Source organism: Cavia porcellus, unplaced genomic scaffold (genome assembly GCF_034190915.1).
Source record: "Cavia porcellus strain 051 isolate PalLab524CR breed Dunkin Hartley unplaced genomic scaffold, mCavPor4.1 scaffold_9, whole genome shotgun sequence".
Classification (NCBI taxonomy): Eukaryota; Metazoa; Chordata; class Mammalia; order Rodentia; family Caviidae; genus Cavia; species Cavia porcellus.
This window is the reverse complement of record NW_026947492.1, coordinates 14,106,666-14,132,504: the sequence shown is the minus strand read 5'-3', so window position 1 is coordinate 14,132,504 and position 25,839 is coordinate 14,106,666. Positions and strand designations below refer to the sequence as shown.

The following is a 25,839-nucleotide window of genomic DNA, read 5'->3' as shown; positions in this document are numbered from 1 at the left end:
CACAGATAGGAAGTTGGGCTCTGTCCTCTTGGTCTGGCTTATGAAGATTTGGCCTCGACACCTGTAAACCGTGTTAACCCTTTCCTCAAGTCCCCACAGCAGATGTCTGGGGAGGACAATGTGGACCAGGGGGCAGAGTTCAGCTTCTCTTCATCTGTCAGGTGGAGTTGCCACAGCCCTCTCTTCCTGCATCCGGACGCATCCTCAGGGAGTGCGTGACTGCATCTGTGCGCACGGACATGGCTGACTCTACACGTGCTCAGCGTCATCGGGGCTCTGCTGTGTGCTTTTCTCTAGCCACGGGCTCACTTTCCGGGGTCTAAATTATTTTAAAAACTCTCTCCAGCTGTTAATGTATTCTCCTAGTCCTTTTCATTGCCACCAATCGACTGATACATAGATCAAATATTTATAGAGATACTAATTGTAACTCATATACCTCTTCCTCTTTAAAAAGTTAGTCCTATGTAAATCACATTATAGATGCACAGTATGTATAAAACTTGCTATTTTTCTAAAATCACCGAGTATGCATATACATATTTTCTCCTTTCATATATATATATATATATATATATATATATGTATATATATATATATATATACACACACACACACACACATACATATCTTCTCTTTTAATTATGAGGAGATATATGTATATATCTCCCATTTGTTGAAAAATATGCAACTGTATATTTCAGAAGACATACATAAAATTCACATGTCATTCTCATTTAAAAAGCAGATTTAGGTGGCAAAAGGAACAAACATACTTGCTTTTTCAACAGTTCAGCTATTTTCATGTTCAGAAGTAACCACAACACACAATTCATGTGGTTAAAAAAAATAATGGATCGATTTCTGCTCTGTTTCTAGAATGAATATCAATACCTTGCTTCTTTTAGACAGACTGTCAGCAGTAGCAGGTATTTTCAAGTGAGTTTTTTTTTTTAAAAATACATTTGCAAAGTCAATTATTTTGAACCTCATCGGAGGCAATTAAAAAACATCCTGACATTTAAGGTGATATTTTTTCCGAAGTAAAATAATTATAAATAATACTAATTATGAACAAATCATTCAGTTACTCTCAGTCTGGTTCAACCTTTAGGTTAATAAACCAATCCATTAAAATTCATCTTGCTCAAAGGACCAATTTGTTAAAAAAATGTAGTAACCTTTTGCCACAAGTATGATTGATATTTTCTTTAACAATAATCAGAGCTGTCTTTCCCAGAAGATAGTGTGGTCAAGCAGTAAGTATAAAAAGCTAGGGTTCTTTTGTTATTCTTTCAGGAACAGTTCATAAATAGGCACAAAATAATGTTGGTGATCAAGAAGAAGATAAGGGTAATATGCAAAATTAAAACTCTGATCTCAGAGACTACCTTAAAGAATTTCCTGAAAGTTTCAGCAAGCCAATAATATCATTCTTCATGCCAGGAAGAGTTCATATAGTTCCCTTTGCCTGTAACATTCTTACAAGATGCATAGGGTAGAAATTTGCAAATATGGCCCATGGGCCAGCTCTAGCCTACGATTTGTTTCTGTAGATAAAGATTCATCAGCATAAGGCTCCATCCATTTGTACATCACCTGTGATTGCATTTCTACTACAAAGAAAGAGTTGAGTAGTTAAAGCAGAGACCAAATGGTCTGTAGAGCTCAAAATGTTTCTTATGAAGCCCCTACAAATATTTGTCAACCCTTAGGGTGGGTAATAAAAAATCATCTTCTAGATTACGGAAGTGACTAGTATCTGACAGGTATTCTAGGCTTTAGAAAGTCTGGCCATTGCTGTATTGTCCTAAGTGATATCATGCTTACAAAACTGATGAAAAATTGTGAGCTTTTTTATGGTCATCCAATCATTAAATGGTATAGGTAGAACTGGGCCTTTGCAGGTGCCTTAGTGGCAGCCTAGAGAAAGTATGAGAGGGGTATCAATTGGACCAATGCCACCCAGCTCTCTTATCATCCAGATACAGCCATTGCCAAGAGACAGTAAAAAGATGCAAAACTCTGAACATCGTGTTCCTCCTTATCTGACCTTGGCTGGGTGATCTTAGCCTTCTCTTCTACATCCCGTTCTCATACCCAGCATTATATGAATAAGAAAGGAAAGCACAGTGCTTTGTAGCCAAACAAAGCAAGACTTTATTACATCAACTCTCACTTATCCATCTGCCCTGATATTGATGCTGTTGCATGGGTACTACAAAACAGAAAATGACAGAAAAGTCTTTGCTTTTGCAATATACTCTTTTAAAAAGTTTTTTTTTTTTGAAACAGCAGATCCCTTTTTTTTTTTTTTTTTTACTAATTTTCTTTACTCAAGTTAATATCAAAATATGTCTTTCCCTAGAACTTGTGACATCCACTAGCAAACCAAGCCATAAGGAGCTGGACCTCAGAGGAAGGAAGCCTGGAATAAAACCCTGCCTTTGAGATTCATAGATGAGTAAAACAATAGTTGTTTGTCAAGGCCAAAGATTGTCTTAATCTTGTGTTTTCATGGAGAGGTGATGGATAATACAAGTGAGAGAAGAATAATAAAATTCTATATTAAGACTTTTCTGATGATTCCAAGCCAAAGATGGAGACTTAAATAATTGAATGAATTCAATTTTCTATTCAGTCAACATTTTGGCCCTTCATTGTGACATGATTGCTGAAAGTTGAAGAACTAAGATTCAGATTTCTTCAAAAAGTGATTTATTACAGAATGAAACGTGTACACATGTGTTTATAATACACACTAGAAGTAAGCAACAGAGCTGAACATGGTGGCACATGCATGTAATCCTAAAACTGCCGGGACACTGAGGCAAGAAGACTTTGAATTTGAGCCTTACTTGGGAAACTTAGCAACTTAGGGAGATCCTGGTTCTAAGTGAAACACATAAAGGACTGAGGGTGTAGCTTTAGTATCAGACAGAGCCAGTGTCATAGAGCACAGGAATCTACTCTTTTTTTTTTTTTTTTTTTTTTTTTTTTTTTTTTTTTTTGTGGTGCTGGGGATTGAACTCAAGACCTTATGCTTGCCAGGCAGGCGCTTATGCCACTGAGCTATATCGCCAGCCCCAGGAATCCATTCATTTTATGTGGAGCATATGGTTACTGGGAATGGAAGATGATAAATCAAGTGAGGTAGGTTGGATCCTTAAGGAGAGTCTTGGATTATAGGTTAGGAAATTTGGTCATTATTTTGTACATGGTGAAACTTACTGACTATTTGTGCGCAGGAGAATTACATGGTGGTACCTCTGGTTGGGAGCAGAGCACAGATGTTTGATAAATCCTGGAAGCACGTATACAATTAGAGGTGAGATTAGAAGGCAGCACCTCCCATTGTGCGCTCATGGTAAGGCTGCTGGTCTTTCATGACCCCAGCTATTGTAGGTTAGAGCACTGGCTGAGGGCTTTCTGAGGGCATTTATTTAATGGCATGCCAGTGGCATTTACTCACAAAACCAAAAAGCCATTTGGGCCAGAAATAGGGGTTTTGGTTACTTCCCCAGACAGGATGCAGTTTGGGTAATTATACACATGATTCATCGGGGTCGGGAAACAAATCCTCTACAAACACACACCCCTCCCCTCAGAGCTCAGTGACTCATGGCTTGTTCAGTTTGATCTATGGAAGCCTCTGGAGGCTGGGCAGAATTTGAGGTATGATGTTAAATCATAAATCTTTAGCATTCATAGTTACAAGGGAAATATTTCTGTATGTTCTTCAGTTCAAGAAAAGCATTTATAGAACTCCTACTGTTTTAGGCATAAGGATATGGTGCTCTAAAACAGAATGTTCTCCAACTCTGGTGGTAAAATAGACTTAAATAATAAAACTATCCCATAGGTATAATAAAGAAATGCAAGCAATACTAAGGGATCAGAGGAAACACTCTTCCTGGCTTTAGGGCAATGGGGATTGGAGTTGGGTCTCAAAGAATCACTCACTCATGTAGTAAGTAGTTACCAGCCACTTATGATGGCAGCCAGTGTTGTAGGTATGCAATTTCAAGGTTTTCTGAAAGTTAGTTAAAAGATCTGAATATTAAATCTGCAGAGGTCATGGGTTAGGTGTTACCCTTTAATAATAGTTAAGATGACTGTATCTTTCAGATCAACTTTGAAATCTTAAGGGTTAAGTATAGCTGGGAACAAACCAGAGAAATATCTCTTCAGGGAGTTTCCATTCCTCATAAAGGAATATTTCAGAGAGAGAGAGAGAGAGAGAGACAGACAGACAGACGGACAGCAATAGCTAGCACGTATTTCCAAGCAAGAACAATGTATGTAGAAAAGAAACATTGAGGCTACTGGGAAAGAAAGGATAAAGAAACCTCAGGTTTAGGGGTGCCTAGTGTGTCCCAAAGGTTTATCCGTCGGCCTGAATTAAGATGAGCAAAAAGCTCTGGTGCTGTTTGGTTGGAAAGATACAAGATGGACACCATTCCTATGGCACAACATGGACAGTCTTAACACTGAGCGTCCAGACATTGTGACTTTGTAGTCTCTATCAGGCAGATGGGATCAGTGATTCAGGACTTTGAGTACAGTGCTTTAGACTCACTGGTATTTTTTCTGTATCTTTAATCTGACTGTTCTGTAATGACCCAGTGCCATGAAGGTAACAACTTAGGACTTAGCTGCCTCATTGCTTAAATATTATTTAGGCCAAATTCTCTAACAGCCAGCTCTGGCTTGGAGGTCATACTTGATTCTCTTTTTATCAGGTTGTCTAAAATAACCAGGTCATGAGGTGGTTATTGTTATGGTACTCATTGGAATAAGATTTGACCTATATAAGGGAAAGAACCAGGACAGAAATAGCTCTTCAGTTCATCACAGGCTTGGAGAAATTCAGTATAAGTGATCAAAGAATCACAGAGCTGGGAGAGACTCCAAGTGACTTAAGGTGATCCTGGTACCTGCCTCTGGGCAGATTTAGACCTTCTGGAAAGTTAACATGAATTCTAGAACTCATTATTCTAACAAGGGCTTAAAAACCTATGTATCCTGAATAGCGTAGTTCCCTTCAGGGCAGTTATGCTGCCTAGCCTTGGGCAAAATAGCTTTGAAGCTCCTATTTGACAGTACACCTCACAACCTATATCATATTATTTTAATATACTTAGTGGGAGAAAATAATTGTCTTTGGAGGATGTTTCATATTTTCAAAAATAACTAAGTGCTGTCTCCAGTTGATTTTTTGTGTGAGACCAGGATTTTTGAAAAATTAAAAATGAATTTAAATGTAGCTAAGAAGTTGTTAGCTGGTAATTTTTACTTGCCTCATAACTGGTTCAAAAGGGATGTACTAGATATTACAAAACTAATAAATACATATTTTCACGGTTGTTCAATGTGAGCTATACAGGTACTAGTAAGTTACGGTGTTTCTCACTCTGCTGAGTGAACTATTTCAAGTTGAGGAGCTTTTTTTGCTCCTTTTGTCTCCAGATCCTTGTGTACCACAGAAGCAGGTGCATGTATGGGCCGTTCTGTGAATGAACACAAAAACACCTCATCATTACGTGGTAGCCATGACATGAATTCTTTGTCCATCTTGATTTTTTCACCAAATATGAATCCTGTGATTGTCTCTTACCTTGAAGTAAGGAAATAACAATTAGCAAGGAAAGCTACGTCTGTGGGATAGAACACTATTCTGGGGAAAACGTTTTGGTTCTATGTAAACTCTTGTGAGTAGAATTGGCGGTGTTAAAACAGGGATTTAAACCTTGTTTCCAACTTTAAATAAAAGGATAGAGGGAGATGATGAGAAAGGGTCCATTGAAAAATATGGCCTCAAGCAGCCCCTTTCTCCCTATTTGTTGGTCTTAGTGCTGGTGATAAACCTCATGCTTCAAAGTGACACCTTGATTTAATTCAGGTAGAAAACAGCAAAAGGCAATCAAACTCTGGAAGGTCTAGGTATGCCAGACTCCACAAATGTCCAGAATTGGGGCCTCTAATTCTCCCTTTCACTTTGTCCTTGACTTCTCTCACTGGGACAATTTTATTCTCTCAGATTTGCTTCCTGGGAAGACTGAAGATATTAGCAAAACCTCTAGTAAGTCCTTGGAGCTAGGAAAAATGATAGCATGGTTGAACCACCAGGCTAGGTGGTACGTAGGTCAGGGCCTGCTACACTGTACAGCTGAAACAAAACTGAGCCCTGTTGGAGCCTGTCTTTCCCCAGCCACCCAATGCCCTACTCCTCTGAGCTTCTTGGACTTCATGTATAACTGTCTATTCTTCTTTTAAGACCCTGTGGTCCACCTTTGCTGTCTGTGAGACCTGATTCCTGGGCAGTGCAGCAACTTTGTGTCTTGCCTCACCTGTGCCAGAGAAGCCCAGCTTGTCATGATGCTTGTTATGGCCTTTTTATGGGCTTTCACCATGGAGACCAGTTGCCTTAATTGGTTTTATGTTGTTTTGTTTCTCCATGTGTATACTTACTAATTGTTGAAAGCTTTCTATGTGCTATATTCTGGGGATTTCAGGGAAAGTCACATAGGATTCCTGTTTTTGAGATCACTGGTGTCAAGGGGGAAATGTGACAAAGAGATGATCACCATAGAATTCAGCTGAGTTCTGGGGGCTATCAGAACACACAGAAGAGCCTCCTCCCTGGTCACAGATAGTGCAGGCCACAGTGAGTTTCCTGTGATCACCCCTAGGATAACTGGCTACAGTACTACCCCTGCGCAAAGCTTTTGCTGAGTCTTGTTCAATGGGATTAAGTCTGGTTGTACAACTGGATAGAGGAGCCATTCCCTATGGTAAAAACAGCATGTATGAAAGTCAGAGAATACCAGAAGATGCAGTATAATAAGATGGTTTTATTTGTTTAGGAAGGTAAGTTACAAAATATGAAATAATTAGAAAATTAGCTCCCATAAAGAAATAACTTTACAGAATAGTACACTGAGAGTATAGAAAAAACTAAGGTCACCATGAACTTATTATTGAAATCTGTCAGAAAATGTCCAGTTTTTGACACATTTTTTGAGGAGTTGATGATGCTATGAAGTCAGAAAGACTGGGTTTTGATCTTATTCTGCTATTTGTATGTTATGTTTCACTGAGAATGAGGTATGTGAATGAAAGTATCTAGTAAACCATAACACATTGTGCAAACAAGTTATCCTTTAAATCTCTTCACCTGTAGAGAGTTCTTAATTGATCAAGGTAATTTGGAAGCTATGAAAAGATGTGTGCACTTCTTTTGTGTGTGCGCGTGTATGTGTGGCACTGGGAACTGAACTCAGGACCTTGCACTTGCCAGTCAAGAACTGCACTCCTGATCCATATTCCCAGCCCTTGAAAAGATATATAGTTACATGGAGAGATGAAATATTGACATCAAGAATTATGTTAATTTTACTTCCTGGTTGAAAATCTTGGCCAATGCTATTGCAAAATGTACAACATGTCAATACATTGACTTGGGTGTTTTATACCTATCTGGCTCGAGGGTGGGGCAGAAGAACAGCGTGTAGGTTAGGCAGTCTGATTTAGCTGTGATGCACTATACATTATGGAGTTTGGGTGTTCTAAGTAAAGGTGTTCTCCCTACTAACTAAAGTGTCTTCTTCTAGACAGACATTTCACTGTCAGACTTCCTCTCATGATAGAAATCTAACTGTGCTGCTTTTGCTTCTGTGTCTCTGTAAACAGTAATAAACAATGCAATATAATAAGATGATTTTATTTGAGAACCAGGAAGCCAAGAGCAGGGGATGAGCCCAAGAGAGAAACGAAGGAGTTAGGGACAGAATATACTCTTCAGAAGTGCAATGCCGTTGTATTCAGTGTGAGTCAGTCGTATTCTCTGTTCAGGTGAGACAGAGGGCAGGGAAGTACCTCCAACGGTAGGGTTTGATGTGCTATAGGAGTCTGAATGTTTCGGAGTGCATGTCGAAGGCTGTGGTGAAGCACTGAAATGTAATTGACACAGATTGTTCAGGCATGCATTTGTATTAGTCAGACTTTCATTGCTACAGAAAATACCTGACATCAACAATTTAAGGGAAGGATACTGTATTTTGGCTCATAGTATCAGAATTTTCAGCCCCTGGTGAGCTGTTTCCAAGAAAAAAGATTTCAGGCAGGAGGGTGTGGTGGAGGAAATCTGCTTACCTTGAGAGCCAGGAAGTGAAGGGCAGGGGATGAGTCCAAGAGAGAAAGATAGGCGTTGGGACAGAATGCACCCTTCAGAAGCACCTGCTCAGTAACTCACCTCCTCTAGCAAGTCCCCACCACCTAACAGCACATTCAGCTATGAATTTTTCAGTGGGTTAATCCACTGAGGAGATTAGTGCCTCTGCCGTGATCCCAGTATCTTCCAAAAGCCCTCTCTTTGAACACATGAGGCTTTTGGGAGGACATTTTAAATCTAAACTGCAATACCGTCTTTCACTCCATGTGGTTTTTCAGTTTTCAGAGAGCCATTGGCTGTCTGGTGAGAAAGAGAGCCCTGCCTTATATCCCTTGTGCCTCACTGACACCAGTGCTTAGCAGGAGGTTACCAGGATGATTGCGGTCCTCTTTTTATATGGCTGTAAAGCTGACACTGAAGAACATGCAATGAGACATTAAAGATTTGTCACTTACTCTAGTTCACTAATAAATCCAAAGAACCTGTAATTCCAAAGGACCAGCATTCCAAAGTCATGGAAAGTAGGCTGTCCTCTCACTCTATGTGTGCGTCTGGATCCAACTCTATCAAGAGTTACCTTTTCAAACATATGCAAGCAAGGAGAGCATGGTCCATGAGGCATCAATGCAATTGCTGCAAAATTAGGAGGTATTCTATGGTTAAAAGTTTCTCTACCTGGGTGGCTCTGCTCCTATGGCACTTTGGTGGTAGCAGCTCCCATGGATTCTCTCTTGGGCTCACTCTCTTCCCTCTTTGCAGTTTTCCTCAGACAGTTCATGCTCCTGGCTCTCCCAACCTTCTGGGGTCTCCATTGCCACTTTGGCTTCCCACTCACAGCTTCACACACTGCTCTCTCAGTGGCACATTGCCTGGCCTCCCTACCCTTCTTTGAAAATGTGGGTGGAAGTCTTTCCGACCCCACAACTCAAATGTTGACTTTGTTTTCATTGTAGACTTAAAAAGCACAAGAGTATATCTAAGACTGCTAAGTAAAATATGTGAGTTCAGCTACTCCAAGTTTATTTGCCTTTGAAACTTTTATTTAGTTATGCTCATTAGCATCTTGAATGCATATTGTTCTTAGACAGTAGAGAAATACTGTTTTTTTTTTTTTCTTTTTGAGTACCTGGGATTGAACTCATGACCTTGCACTTGCCAGGTGGGTGCTTATACCACCAAGCTAAATCATTGACCCTGGAAACACTGTTCTTTGAGAAATCCCAGTAAACAAATAGTTGTACTGAAGGCTGAAATTCCCATATTGAGTGAAAGGAAAGTAGAACATGGTTAATGAATCTTGGAAGTGAAGAATATTCCTTTACCATACCAGAGGGTTTTTAAACAGCCCAGTCTTTATTAAATTCGAGATCTGTGGGAAAGGGGGTCTGAACTAGGTTATTAGTATGTGAATTCATTTATTCAGTGATATCCTATTTCCAAAATTAGTATAATTTTTTTCTTTTCCATTAGACCAGATAGATCTCATAGAAAATCATTTGTAAATGCTGAAATTGAGTCTTCTTTTCCCTTCTCTCTGCCCTTTGGCCTTCCTTTGTAAAGAATGAGTGTAGGTTTGATTTATAGTTTTTATAGTTTTAACTGTAATCCCAGAAAAATGCTTTCTACTCCTTCAACCTTTGCATTGCTCCGTGATCACGAGCTGTATCTTCAATAGAAACTTTCCAGTAAGTGCCAACGTTGTGTTTTCCTGCCATGGGCTCTCCAAAGTACTTTGATTTCTGTTCACAAAATATCCAGGAAGATTTCAGGAATTGGGATCAACTCCATTTGTCATACACATCATTATATAACTCTCCTAAGATGCTTCCCTCGATCAATTCTTCTTTATTCTCAACTCCCGCCAGCTTCTCTCTAGAATTTATTTAGCTCAAAGGATGTTATTTTACCTGTGCTGACACAGTGCTTTGCAACGGACGTTAGTCCATTCTTCTGCATATTTTCTCTGCCCATTTGAATTTAAAGTTATTGGAGGCAAGGTTAATATACTTGCTTCTTTCCCACTGTCTTCAAAGTCTCACATGCAAGTTCTATACAGAGTAGCTGCTTATTTTAATTGATTCAAGAGATGGGTCTTACCCATCACAAGACCCAAAATGTACACTAGATATTATAATAATGAAAGGGAAAGAAAGTACTCACAAGGAAAGAACAGCTTGTAGGTATACACATCTAACTGTATGTATGTATAAGTGTGCCAGGTGCATAACCATACTGCTAATTCTCTGTTAGTTCATCAAAAAGAATAGTTTTGTGCTGTCATTGTTTGATTGCCTGTTCATTTTTTATGCTTTGATATTGTAACTTGAACAACTACTTCTAAGATAACAATATGGAATATCTTAGCTAGTGTTGATTTCTTACATTTTTTTGAAATTATGCATTATTTCTACAATTTTTTCTGTTTTGTTTAAAAAGAAAAAAGAATAATTCACAGGGAGTAATATGAGAATATCTACCCATGTTTTATATCACAATGACCAGAACATAAATATTAGAATCTGCCTGACTTGAGTTCAAATCTGAAACCAAAAATAACAGCAATCTGTATACTCTTATTTATCCCTTTTAAGCTCCCATGCTTTTACATGGAGAATGGAAATAATGTGTCCACTTTTTCTTAAAGGACCACACGAGGGACTGGATGTTTAAATTCTGGTGTTAAGACAGGGATTGGAATCGTATCTCTGCTTCTTAGCATAGCATTGTGGGCAAATAAGATAAACTTCTCCGAAGCTCATTCCTTCATCTGTAGATGAGGGTCCAAAATAGGATTTATGTTATGGAATGGTTTATATTGGGGGAAGTAATACATGGAAGCAGTGTTAGACAGTGCTGCTTGATACCCAGTAATCAGTTATCATTAGGTATTACCGTAGAAATCTACCAGCTGTACCAGATGCCAAGACGTTCAAATGAATTTTAGTTCTTTGTCTGGCTGATTCCCACCTTTATGAGAGATGAACTTTGTAGATCTGTTGGCAAAAAGGATTCATTGCATGAATGGTATTTGACTGTTTTACCTATCCTACATGATACCTTTCAGAGGAAAAACTGTCTTGGGCAGATAACAATTTGTCTGAACTTAAAAAGGATTATGTTCTCACAATGTGGGTTGAAGCCTTTTTATTGAACACAGCCATTTTGTGTCATGTTGATTTCCTCAGGATATGAATCAGAGAGAAAGAAATGAAGACTTGTCCCAGGAAGAAAGGGGAGGACTGGCAGGGAATTTTTTACTGGTAAGGTGACTTACACACTTGTCCTTTTTGTGGTGAGTCATGGTCTGTGATACATTTCATAGCAATATCTGTGAGTTTCCAAATCTAGAACTGAGCATGCGAGCCAAATAAGGGATAGAGAAGAAAACAGTTTTATACTCCATCTAGTTACCATTCAGAGAATTCTAGAAGAGTAACTTCAATAAAAAGACTATTCTGACAACTAATTTTAATCATAGTTTTAAACCCATTAAAATGGAATTAGCTAATCATGTTCAGAATGTCTTCAGCAGAGAAATTTGATAGTATGTTTCAATAACCAGCTTCAATATTCCAGAAAAAATACAGCTCTTCCTAATCTTTTCCCTAAATCTCTTTTTTTCTTTTTTCTTTTTGCCATGACTCAAGGCTAACTGTACTCTTTTTCAGATTGGCTGACCTAAGCTTATATTAAAATCACTTTGCAATCTTTTTTTTTTTAAAGTTACTAAAGGCTACTTTTGACTTTCTAACAAAGAAATCTCAACTCACTTGGGAAGCTCTCTCATGTCCATTTTTTTCCAGACTTCATGTTATTTGAAATATCATTTCAGGTCTATGAGTATTCCCTAGCTATTCTAATAGTAGGATAGAAAATACCAAAATTTTGTTTTATTTGCTTGGATATCCCTAGGATTTTGTACCAGTCAGAGAATATTATAGGTGCATCCAATATTGACTGAATGTATAAATATGGCCTTATACCTGCATAGTTCCCGATGTTTCATGAAAAACTTTGCACCTTGATCAGTTTTATTCCCCTGTCTAGCCCTCTCCTCTATTTTACTATCTAATTATTTATATTTTGGGTTTCTCATGTAAGAGAACCCATGCAAAATTTAATCTTCTATGTCTGATTTATTTCATGTAGCATGATGGTCTCAAGGCAGATCCCTATGTCCATCTTCATAGTTGAGTAGAAATCTACTGTATTCCTTTGCCACATTTTTTCATGTGCTCACATAAAAATGATTGATCTGATGATAGCTATACAGGCTGCTTCCGTAATTCAGCTATTATAGTGAGTGCAAGGCCCCTGGTTGAAGCCTCAGTACCACAAGGGAAACAAAGAAAAACAGAGAAAGAGAGAAAGAAAGAAAGAAAGAAAGAAAGAAAGAAAGAAAGAAAGAAAGCAAAAGAAGGGAAAGTAAGAGTGAAAACTTTATCAAAAACCTTACCTAAGATTATTTTGTTTGTACCTGTTACCACCAACAAAATCTTACCTTTGATCATAAAGCCAGTATTTTTCAGAGTAGAGTTCTGAATTCGATCCCTCGTTCTCATTAGTATAACTTTACTAAGCAGACCTACAGGGTTTTAAATGAATACATCTGGAAACTCTTCAGAACACCAAAAGAAATTCCATTTGATACAGCTATACTTCTCTTGAAATATTCCTGAGTGAATTAAAACCGTCATGATACAGTGATATATAAATATCCATGTTTATAGCAGAACAATTTATAATGGCTAAATTGTGGAAGCAGTTTATTTAGACATCATCAGATGAATAGAAGATTAAATATTGTGTACATTCTCTTACATGAGAAACCCAAAATATAAATAATTAAAAGAGTAAAATAAAAGGGATCTGATTGGGATCTGAGGAAGGAGGAAAGAAGTGAAAAACAGGAATAAAGCTATATATATATATATTCCATAAAATGAATATAATTGTTATGTATTGTAACATGTACTAGTAAAAATAAATTTAAAAGGAAAATATAGCTACTCATCATACTATTTTTAAATTGTAAAATGCCATTTGTTCATGGTTAGGTTTAATCTTTTCTTGCTTTAAACTCCAATTTTCACTGACTTTTTACAAGCTTATCATTTTCTCATGATGTATCTCTACAGTTTTATCCTGAATATGAAATATTAATAACACGTAGTAGGGTGCTTTTAAGCTTTCTTGCCATAATGTAGACCTTGCTGTCTTCTTCCTTTAATTTTTTGTCTTTGAAATAGGATCTTACTATGTAGTTCAGGCTGGCCTTGAACTCACTATGTAGCCCAGGCTGGCCTACACTGGCCTCACTGTGGTCCTGCCTCAGCCTCCCAAATGCTGGAAGTTTTGCAGGTGTGAATCACCTCACCCAGAAACTACTTGGTGTCTGGATTAAATGATGGGTGGTCACTGTGAGGACCTTGGTACACCTTGTGGTGAAATCCATGCTGCTCTAAGATTTCTTCATTGCAGAAATCAATCATTTTTGCTAATCCTTCCATTACTTTACTGGGATTCCAGTTTAACCAAAGATAGACACAGGATCTCTTCTACTGACGTCCTTAAAAACAGGAGGATGCCAGAAATTTGTAATTTTCCACCTGCTACTGCTGGTGGTGCTGGTACTGAACAGGTATTAATATATATTTATGCAATTAAATTAATATCTATAGGGAAATCCAAGGACTTGATCTCCATATCAATGTGTTCTTAGATAATTCTCTAAGTTTCTGCTGTGTTATCTGTAAAATGAGATCCCTATCTACCTTTAAAGGACTAGTAAAAATGTGAGAGTGCTTAAAAATTGGACCTTAAGGAATATTTATTTTAGGCTACCTGAAATCTTAGTTTTTAAATAATTTAGCAACTCTTTTGTGCAAATAATCAAAGCAAAGGAGCTCTTAATGACCTAGTTGTGAATTAATATTTTAAATCAGCAAGTGGGTTTTATTTTGTCAAATTCCTACAACCCTCAGTGTCTGTTCTTTGCCTTAATTTACCTTCCATTGTGGTCATCTTCACTGTTGGAATGGAATTGTCAAGTTGAAGACATGTTGAGGAATGGTTTGTTAAAATCTGGATTCATAATTCTCAATTGGAAGAGGCTGGGGGGCAAACAGCCCCAAGCACTATGATATCAATCAAATTGGCCTGGAATATTTGAACAGTTTTCTAATTAATCTGTGGTAGAACATGGAGAAAGAGCTTCCGAAGGTTAATACAAGAGAAAATCCCATTGAGTCATTGCTGAGTGCTAGATGAACTAGCAAATTTATTGCATTTGTCAATGAAAGAAGTCTGTACTTTAATGCTGCCTTGCTGTGAAAGCCATTATAAATTTGTATGTGAACCTGAGAAGGCATCAGAATCACCTAGAGGACTTATAAAATCAAAGAAGTCTGAGTAGTGTCCTGAAAGTGTCTGAATGTGTAAATCTGGAATAGGGTGAATCTCAAGATTTGCCATTATAGTAAGTTCCCAGGTGATGCTTCAGACAGGAATCACACATCCAGAACTTAGTGCTTCTCAATTTTCTTTTAGATCGCCAAGACTGGACAAAATAAAGATTCCATAGACTGCTACTTTTCCCTAATACTACTTTAATGAAAGGGGGCTTAGGCCATCAGTGGCACAGGTGATATCTATGGGTCACAGTGCTCTATAAAATTACAATGAACTCTGGGAAAAGAAAGCAAGCACTGTTTTTGTTTTGCTTGACCCTTTCAGCAAATTTCTGTCTTTATAGAATACATTTGTGTGATCTGCTCTGAACTCATTCTTGAATTGTCTAAAAATATATTACCCAGATCTTAAAAACAAAAAGAGGGAAAATGTATCTTCATTTTTTTTCAAACACTCTAGGTTGTTATGTCTTTTCCAACAAATGGGGGACACCCTGGCATCCTGCCCACTTGCTTATGATCAAATTACATACTGGAAAATATTCCTGTATGAAGCTGTTTCAAGGAAAGTTGTTTAAAAGAGGCCCAGTTCTATCAATTCAGATTCTTTCTCTAGAAGCCTGTTTCATGCTATTCAATTCAGATCAGTATCCACTGAGTGACTTCTTATGTCAAGTACCATTCTTACTTGGTTAGGTACTTTAAAAAAGATGTGGTCCAAACAGACATCAATCCCTGCACTTACCAAACCTACATTGCAGCATGAATAGACAGACAGTAAATGTGATACATAAATACATAAATCAATGTATTACATTTCTGATGGAGTATGCTATGGAGTAAATGAAATGAAAGAGTAAATAAAGTTCTAGACTTCTAGGACTGGCAAGAAAGAACAGTATTCATGTTTATAATCTTAAAAATGAGTACCGTTTGAACGAATATATAGAAGATGACACTGTCAGTGTGTAACTAGTAAAGTGTGACACAGGCAGAGAGAACGGCCTGTGCAAAGGTCCAAAGACAGCAGTGGACCCAGCACACTGAGGGACAGTCAGGAAGCCAGTGTGGTGGAGGTGGAGTGTAAATGGAAGGTGGTGGCTTAGAGGAACGACAGAAAAGCAAGGGAAAGACCACATAAAGCTCTGAGGTCACTGAAAAAACTCTTTGACTTCAGTATGTGTAATAGTCAGTGCATGGTGTTGAACAGCTGGTGTATTTAGGGGGATCTGTTGGGGCATTGTGCTGAGACTAAATCAAGCATGGTAAGGTTATAGGCAGAAACAGAGACTAGTTAGGTGACCATGCCAGCACCCAAAGCAAGACATGATGTGGCTTGGGCCCTAGGTTTGGGTTAAAGGGTTATCTAGTATATTTTGAAAATATTCAATGCGATTTCATGATACATTGGTTGTAGAATACAAGAGAAAAAGAAGTCAAATTCTTCTTGAAATTGCTGTTGGTTGACATGACTGTAGGAAAAGCAGGTTTGGGGGAATATTGAAACTTTGATTTTGGATATGCTGAATTTGAAATCTGTTATATATCTGATTGTGGATGTCAAGTTGCTATGGATCAAGCATATGTGGGACTTGTGGGAATATGTTGAGTGTGTCTAGACTACACACGGAAATTTAGGAGTCCTCAACCTGTTGATATTACAAGCTAGAAGTCTGAATGAGATTATTAAATGAAGGGATATAGATTAAATAAAGACAAGGATGCAGACTTACTCTTCTTCCCCAGCATAAACTAGAATAAAAACCATTAGGATTCAGTGTCCTAAAATCCAAAAGGAAGAAGCACATAAAGTAGAAGGCAGAAAAAATATATAGATAGATCCAATTAGCAGACCAAAGATTGTCCATTGAATTTCATAACTGGAATTTACTGGTGACCTGAGCAAGAAAAAGATCATAACTGGGTAGAATAGTGACAGTTAAAACCTGATTACGTCGTTTACGAGGTAGTGATAGGAGAGGAATTAGGAACATTGAGAAAGCCAACTTCCGTGATTCCTGTAAAGGATGAGAAGAAACAGCATGGAAAATAGGAGAAGAAGTAGGGTCAAGGTCATTTGTTACTATTTAGTTTTGGTTTGAAGACCTTAAAACATGACTGTGTGCTGATACGACTCTTCTAGTAGTCAGAGACAGACCAGTGATTTAGGAAACAATTATTTTAAACAATTTTGATGGGCTAGCAAAAGTGATTTCTAGGGTCCAAGCAGAGAACTTGGCTACAGAGAGGGGATGGAATATTTTTAGCCATAGTAAAATAAGGCCTAAGTATATGCCTCTACAAATATTTAGTCAAAAAATAAAATGAAGTCAAACATAATACAAAAAGTATGCCATGCATGCTCCATTTTAGGAGTTTTTCTAAATGAATAAATTAAGGTTTTAAAAGAAAGATCTCTTGTCTCTTCAACAAAGGACTCTTCTTTTCCTGGAAAATGTTTTTGTATCAAGCATAGACATTCTTCATTACTCCAACAACTTCAAATGTATTCATAATTAGGAGTACTTGCCTAGGAAATTTTTATTTTTCAATTTTATGTGCACGAATGTGTATGGCATCTTAGATGTTAAATGTGAATAATTTCCATGAGATTGTCTTCCACACTCTCTTGCTGTATTCTAATAAAATGGTAGATCACCACCATCTTATCAGTGACAACAATCTGGAACATTATAGGTATTGGCTGCAGTTCTTAAAAAGGTATAAAAATAAATTTTGACTTCATTTTTATAAGTTTATAAACCTAAATGAAGAGAGAGAGATAAGAGAAAGGGAGAGAATCTTAAATTGTTTCTTTGGTGTAAAAAACAGTAACATTCTCTAGAGGATAGGAAATGCCCTTGTGCTTTGCCTGACCAAAATGTATTATACACAACTCACTAAGACTAGACTATATAAATGTGGCAATAATAATTGTCTTAGTCTGGGCTGCTATTACAAAATGCCATAAACTGGTAGCTTAATAAATGATGGAAATTTATTTCTCAAGATTTGGAATCTGGAAGCCCAAGATCAGGGTGCCAGGATGGTCATGTTTGGTTAAGGCCATTTCCTATGTGACACACAGTTGACGTCTCATGGTGTCCTTACTAGCAGAATGATGGGAGATCTCTGGGTCCCCTCCTTTTTTTTTTTAACAGCATTAGTCTCATTCATGAGGTTCCCATTCTCATGATCTAATTTCCCCCAAAACCTCATCACCTAATGCTATTACTTTGGGATTTAGCATTTCAACATACGAGTTTCAGAGGAAAAGCAAGTGTACTATAATAATAAATTATATAAGGTAGATGTTTAAAAATACCTTTTGAGATTGACATTGATGATCAAATTAGTTTAAAGCAAAAAGCGTTCTAGGGGAACTGAAATGAATTTGTCTCTGTAAAATTGCAGTGTGTGTCCCATGGTAAGTATCCAATAATTTACGATAATAGGTACAAGATGACAATGTTGTTCAGGAGAGATCTAGTAAAACTGTCAATATTAGGGACTGGGAATTTAGCTCAGGGGGCTGGGGATTTAGCTCAGCAGCATAAGCGCCTGCCTTGCAAGTGTGCGGTCGTAAGTTCGGTCCCAGGTACTGATAAAAACGAAAAAGACAAAAAGAAAAGAAAAGAAAGAAATTGTCAACATTAGGAGACTGTTCCTAGTTAGCTGTTTGGAGTGGGGCAAGTTTTCTGCTGCCAACATTACTTTATTGAGAACTCAGACTTAGCAGCAAAACCATATGAGGGCCAGGTGGACAAGAAACTATCGTTCAGCTTTTATGTGCCTGACACATAAGCATCTTATATACACATTTTATTTAGTTCTTATGATAGCCCTGTACAATAAGTTGTATTATCCCAATTGTATGGATGAGGAAATTGAGTTGGGGAGAAATGATTAAGTGCTACAATGGGAAAGCTCTCTGCAAATTGTTAAGTAAATTAAAAGACTGACCCTATCTACTAAGCTGCCCATAAAAGAGCAAAATCCTCACCAAGGTCACTATGAGATTTGATTCCTAAGCCCCTAGTCTTCTTTTCACTATTCTAAGTTATTGAATTGCTCATCTAAATCCAACCCCAACTCAAATATGTGGTAGTGGCTTGGTAAGAATCCGGGAGTCAGCTGACTTTGCTATTGGCCTTGGGATTTAGTTCACGCTTCTGAACATGTATGTAGAGGTGGTTAGGATTTGGATGTTGATAAGGGTTGAAGACAAAAGGAAAAAGTACATTTTTTTTTCTCATGAGCAAAAAATTCTTCCCTTTCAGAAGACCATAGTGTAGTTTCTTTGGAAACTAATCACTTCAAACTCAAAATATTATTGTAGTTGATAAAAAACAGAGTATATCTCCCTTTTCCTATACTGATACAGAGAGAGAGAGAGAGAGAGAGAGAGAGAGAGAGAGAGAGAGAGAGAGAATTTAATATTTTTCACCAAGATCAAAAGAATATTAATTAGAACAATAACTTTATTTTTTCAACAGGAAAACCTAACTGTGGTAGCTTGGTTCTGATAGCTTTTTAGAGAATGTAAAGTCTATCATTACTCATTCTTCATAGCAGTCGGTTGCTGAACATCTCACAACTTTGTTTATGAATCAAGAACAGATTGGCTAGCAGGACAAATTACAAATATATTATTTTACACCTAAGTGTATTCTAGAGCAGAAAGTAAGTCAATACAAACATTTTGAGCATTTCCCAGGGAAATGACAAATCTCTCAATTTTTAACACTTCCAAGTTTTTCTTCTTCTTCCTCAAGATGTGAAAGTGAGACTCTACTCAGTCTAGAATTGGCCACCTAAAATGGTACCCATAATGCCAGAGCCGGGGCGGGGTGGGGTGGGCTGGGATGGGAACTTCTTATTCAGGGACGGAGAAGAGAATAGCCTGGATTTCCATTATGAGTTTAGTGTAAAAATAACTGTGTGGGTATATGAAGAATCCACTTTTCAACACTGGAAAACTAATCTCATTTGTGTCCTCAGAGACTTAGAGAACTCCTTAGAACAGGAGAAGCTTGACATAGTTTTGACATAGAGCCTAATGGCCAAAAGAGTAGCTAAGGTTAGAAATTAACTAACAAGAGGAATTATGATTTTATTTTTTGCAAGAGAATTTAAAAGGTTTTCTTAGCATGCACTGTGGATAACCTAGCTGAGACTCTACTGATGTTTTTATGGGTTCAGAGATGTGTCCCTGTTACCTCTTCATCGCGGGATTTTTTTGTTCAGTGTATACAATTTGTAATTTCTCTACAAGTGAATATGCAGTTTCACTTGTTCTGCAGTTTCTGTTTGTACAGGGAGGGGCTAGCTCAGTTGTCTTTTTGAATTTAATGTAGAAGAGCTAAAGTCAGGGAGAGGGAGAGAAGCAGGGTTAAGGGCAGACACCCAACTTGACTTCCTCTAGCTTTAGGCACATTGTGAAAGAGCCAGTGATTCATCCTTGAGTTCCCCCACCCCCACGCAACCTCCATCCAATCATGTCCCCCCTTCCCCGCAAATATGCTGTTTAACATTTTCTTAGTGGTGCAACCTTGCTCTGAGATTACAGGGAGTGCTCAGTTTTATTAACATTCTTTCAACACACTGATTTAATTGTTACTGCCTTTTAGCAAGTGCTGAGTCACTTCCAAAGCATCACACATTCCATAGACACCTCCTTTACTTTCATTTTTCTCTTCCATTTTGTAAGTCCTTATTTTTTTTTCCCCAACAGGTTTGCCTTTGGAAAAGAATGAGAAGAGCTGGTAAACTCAGCTTCCTCGCTTCTGCGCCTTAGGTGAGTATAATTTATACTTCTAACCTTTTGTAAGTGTCATTAAAGAGTGTTCCCCGAGTTTCTGTTGAAGAAGAGTCTTGTTTGATCTTTGCAATGCTGGCACTCTTATAGAATTAACCACGGAAAAATTTGATGACACTTTCATGCTTCTTGTAAAATTCGTCTTTGGGGTAATTTTACAGTGTGTATTTTCCCCTTGAACGTTTTAAAAAGTTGGATTTCGGTCTCTTTGCAGAACACTCTACCAGCTGTGTCTCATTTGCTTTGCAAGGGCATTTGAAGAAATTGCTATTTTAGAAACTGCCTCACATATGAGATAATTGTTTTAAAGCGCTTTACAGGTTGCATAGTGCTTTCCCATTATATTACCCATTCATTTCTCACAGACACTTAGGAAACACTATTTACATTTTTCGGGAAGGAAAATAGAGGCACTGAAGAAAGACTAGAACGGCGGCTTGGCAGGGCAATATGTTTCATGCCTGGATTAATCAACAGATTAAAATCTCCTTCTTCAGATCCTTCAATACCTATGACCAGAAACTCTGTGCCTTTTGACCCATATAGGTAGACAGGCACACGTGCTGTTCTCACAGGCGTGTATGTTCCGATTAGTTTTAGGTCTCCTATAATGACTAGCTGCTGCAGACTTAGATGTTGAAGCTCTGAAGAGGAACAAGATTTAGCTGCCTTTATTATAGATAATATGGTGGGTGGTTAAAAGTGTGACTTTCAGAGGATAAGTTGCTTGAGTATAAATCCAAATTCAACGCTTATCAACTTGTGTGATGTTGGCAAATTTCTCATCCCTTCTCACCCTTGATTTTCTTAGCTGTACAATGGGAACAGGAGTTGCCACTTCCTGGAATATTGCAGGTTTTAACTGACCTAATCAAATCAAGCTCTAAGCACAGAGCCTAGCATGTAATAAGCCCTCTGTAAGCCCTATTATCCTATTGTGGTTCAAAATGTGGTCATGTGGTCATTTTTCTTGAGGCTCATTTAAGTTAATTTGTTTCATAAAATTATACCAGTGAAGGCCTGGCGATAGTTAGTTATCTCCAGAGATAATTGGTAGGGTAGACCCAAGTTATACTAGTGTTTTCTCTGCCTTTGAGAGCTGTGATAATTATAACTTCTCAGTCATTCTACTCTTTAAAACACAGAATGGCAATGTTCCTCCTGAGTAATGTGGGACGAAGACAAAGACCCCATTCACTCCTGCTTGTGGCATTGCAAGCTAGGGCTTTAGGAATGGTAGCACATTAAAGGGCGAAAGATGACATGGATTTCCTCAAAGTTCAAGGTGAAATTAAGATACAGAAGAGACAGCAGTGATCTGTGTAGCTGTGAACGGGCTCTTGTTAGAAGACAGAGGACTGAGTCCCAGATCTTCAAGGTTTGTATTTGGGGAGATTGAATTACAGAAAGGCAGAGGGCTCTGCTCAGTTACCTAGCAAGCACTTCCTGGTTATTGCTGGCTTTGCTATGTACTCGAAGGTGGGCACCAGCAACAGGCGATCCTGATGAATGGGAATGATAGTACCTTTAGGACGACCAATTTGTTGCCTCTTTCCTAGGATATTCTAATAGCAAATGCTATGTCTAGGGAACCTCTTTAGTCCTGGGAAAATTCAAGGAGTTTGGTCACCCTAGTACCTGATGCTGTAGTCTCACTGTGTTCCCCACATGGGCACTGGATCTAAAGGTGCTTTGACATTTCATGAACTGCATAGTATAATTATCAATTCTGAACCCCTGATGTTCAAAAATAGTGTTTTAGGCTGTTGGGATGAAACTGCTCAGAGGTTATGTAATGTGACTGGAGAATCCCGTTAATGTGTCGTCCATGCTTGGTGTCATCCTAATGGGTCTACATATATGTAATTGAAAGTACACACAAGCATATTCATAGAGAGTGTTTAGAACAAATACTTTCAAGTTAAAATGAAGATACTTTGGACAGAAAAGATCTGATTTTCATCATTTTTACTTCCTGAAAAGTTCTACTTTATACCCAAAGCATATTTTTGAAATGATCACCACTAGTGAGATGGTTAGTCTTAATTGTCAACTTGATTGACTTGAGAGATGCTAGGAGATTAAGAAGTGACATTTCTGGGTGTACCTGGTTAGGCTGTGGAGACCTGACTGTGGGAATTGTACCTGGTTCCTTGTTCCTTCCTTGGCCTCTTCCCCTTTCCCCGCTTTCCTGGTGCCGTGAGGTGAGCACTTTTCCTCTGCCATGCCTCTCTCATGATGCCTCCTCCTTGGAGCCAGCCAATCAGCTGAAATCAGGAGTCAAAATAAAGCCCTCCCCCTTCAAGTTTCAGGTATTAAGTATTCTGTCCCAACACAAAGCTAACCTGTACAATCACTGATTTGTATTAGAAAACTTTAAAGCGTAACAAAGTTGTCTGGAGAAGATGGCATAACTGACCATCTATTGGCATAAGAATAATAAGTATACCAAAGAATAGTAGGACATTGCTTGGAATTAACTAGAGGTGTCACTGGCATTTTACAGATATGCAAAACTGTCACCCAGTGAGCACATCCAAGATTGAGGGTAGTTTCCAAAACAAGATTGGTTTAGTTTGCTTTCATGTCATCCAGAGATTGTACAGGAGTGAGGGGAATTTCAAAACGTATTAGCATGCATTTGCTTAAAAATTTCTTGACTGACTAATCTGTGTTTTATCTAGAAATTTCCAACCAGAATTTCAGTCAATGGGTGCCCTGTAAAAGTCAATGCTGTTTTGTACAGACATGCCTAGCAAAGATAAACAAAACATGTCACATCTACCAGGAAGAACATAAAAACAAGCAAATTTGATCAAACTCAGTCACTATTGTTAATAGAAGTAATATTTTTAAAAAAATTATTCCTGTAAAATATAATGGCTCTTTCTCTGCTTGGCTTTTTAAATAGAACACGTAAACCGTTCAAAACAAATGTTAAGTTACTTGAAAACGATGTGAACATGTCATATAGCCTTTGCCTGTCCTACGGGTCCTGCTTCAGGCCTGCGCACACAGTGACATTTAGTAAAGTCTTAACTTACATTAAATATTCTTTGTATTAATAATCGTCCAACGTAACATAATGAAACGAAAGTGAACAGTTCATGGCCTGCCATTCCACACTGAACTTTCCCCTGAGGATAAACTACTTCACCTCTCAGACAGAAGCAAAGAACTCATTCAAAAACCAGAGCTGAAGGCTGTTGGAATTATTGTTGTTTATATTTCCCTGGACAGAGGAGTAATTATGTTGGCTTCAAAAGCCTTTTCTTTACCTTCCATCCTGGCCTGCTGGTACAGGAAGAAGCTTTCCTTCGGTTCTTGCATCTTACAAATGGAAACGCAGAGGAGGGAATCATTTGCCCAAGGTCATCGAGTCAAAACTTCTGAGATATTTGTCAATCCTAATTTAATTTTCCTAAACCTCACCAAACAGAGCTGTAGGCTGCAGGTAATTTTCTTGGCCCTGTTCTTAGTTCAGGAAGTGCCTCTCACCCATAACTTCTCCACCTCCCATGATTTTCCCAGTTAAATCCCAGATAAATCCCACAAGATGTACCACCCGTTAAACAAATTGGCTTCCTTCTGTTACTTGCAAATGGCATTTTCTTTGTTCTGAGACAACACATCTGTGCCTTTACGGTAAGATCTCAGGCTAAGGGAATCTTCTAGGTGACCTAAGGTGCCGAATAAATATGAAGTTATAAGGGCTGTTTTCCTCAGGCCTTTCATGTAGCAACACACAACTCAAGGCTTGGATAGAAAAATCTCTGGCTTCATGGGAGTCAAGGCTTTGCTTTATGATTAATTTAGCTGGTGATGAGAGCAAGGTGAAATTTGTGAGGAAAGATATAAAGTGGAGGAAATCGAGGTCATAGCTTTAGCAGAAACTCCAAGAAGACAGATTGCTTGTGGCTCTTAGAGCATCATTTTCCCAACAGTGGTGATGCAGAGGGAAAGTTTAAAAATGACAGTCTCCTTTGAGAGGCATATAAGGGCACAAAGGTTTTTCAGAACTCAACCCCACAGAGAGGAAAGCTGCTTGATATTTATTCAAACCCCTTCCTTTTAAATCTTGATTACCCTTGTCTCTGCTAGGTGCTGAAATTTATGCATCAGCGACAGGTGATTCTTACGTAAGGATGGAATCTTGGGTGTGATAAATTTGGTCTGGAGAAATCTCAGCTCAGTTGCTACAGATGGCAGTGTCAAGATGACAGAGTTAGAGAGCAGCGACCTGCCGGGCTGGGGGCTGTCTGTGAAATGGCTACTCAGTTTAGAACTGTCTGAGCTAATTCCTTGAGCTCAAGGTCATGGTCAAGGTGCATAGCTGAACTGTAGGGTTGACATCCTTCTAGCAATATCCTTTTCTCCTCTCTCAGACACTAGTGCCAGTTTACTCAAGGGTCCTGCAAGAATCAGGTTACAATTTGCGCTCCTAGTGAATATCTTTATAATGCAGGGCCTCTGTCTATTATGACTCCTCCTGTTAATGGTAAATTCTGTGCTTGTTAAAAGAAAATGCTTATACTAGAGAATTTGCATACTGAGTTCATTTAGCCAAGGAGACATTTTTATGCACATAATCCCAGTCAAGTCCTATCTGTGATCTGGGTTCTCCTCTAGTGAGATCTTTCCGGCCATGAATTTTTAGCCTTACTTTTGAAGAGTTTGGAAATTCCCCAGAAGTTCACACATTCACAAAATTGTGAACTCATATCTACCTTTCTTTAGGAAGAGAATTTATACTCTACAGCTTTCATGAAATTGTTACAAGAATCTAAGATCCAACAAAAATAAGATTGCTCTTGCAAATGAAGAAAGTACTCTGAAACACCTTTTGTTTTCTTTTAACTATATTTCCCATCTTGAATTTTAGATTGAACTTGACCAGGGGTTAGCAACCTGGGGCAAGCTTTGAAGTCAGATAGTCTGTTGATCCTGGCGTGGATACTGGCTTTATATTTTCCAACTGTGTAATCTTAAATATGTCTCTCTTTGGCTCCTATCCTCTTTTAGAAAGTGGATGAAAAAAGGGAAAGATAACCTGCCTTATTGTGGTGTCATGGGAATTAAATGAGAACATCATACATAAATCTCATCATATACCTGGGATTTGGAAAACCTTCATAAACAGCCATTAGTAGAGATAGGAGTCACACGGAACTCAGGATCCTGTAGCAGGGGCTGAACTCAAGGCCATGCTTATTCTTCCACTCACATCTTTGAATTTTCTCATGGCTTTGTCTATTTGCCGAGTTATTAAGCTACTATTTCATATTCTTCATAATCATCAACATAGTTTAGACAAGTACCCTATTATCCTATCTCTTCTGGACAAAAACAGTGATAATAATTGGGATTGGATTCCTGGTATTTCACTTTACAAGTGATAATTTTATTTAAAATAAAAGACAATGTTTTAGTTTTAAAAT

General features: G+C 38.1%; 1 long non-coding RNA gene across 22 annotated transcripts in view; it reads left to right on the top strand.

The window, feature by feature from the left end:
• The window catches only part of LOC106028267 (uncharacterized), a 259,749-nt gene that overhangs the window by 155,830 nt on the left and 78,080 nt on the right, over positions 1-25,839 (top strand). For 19 of the 22 annotated variants that reach the window (XR_010049691.1, XR_010049688.1, XR_010049680.1 and 16 more), the window contains 2 exons: positions 11,359-11,433; positions 20,318-20,380. This is a non-coding gene — a long non-coding RNA (uncharacterized LOC106028267). The remainder of the gene's footprint in view (positions 1-11,358; positions 11,434-20,317; positions 20,381-25,839) is intronic. The other 3 variants (XR_010049698.1, XR_010049685.1, XR_010049682.1) reach the window with 1 other exon arrangement.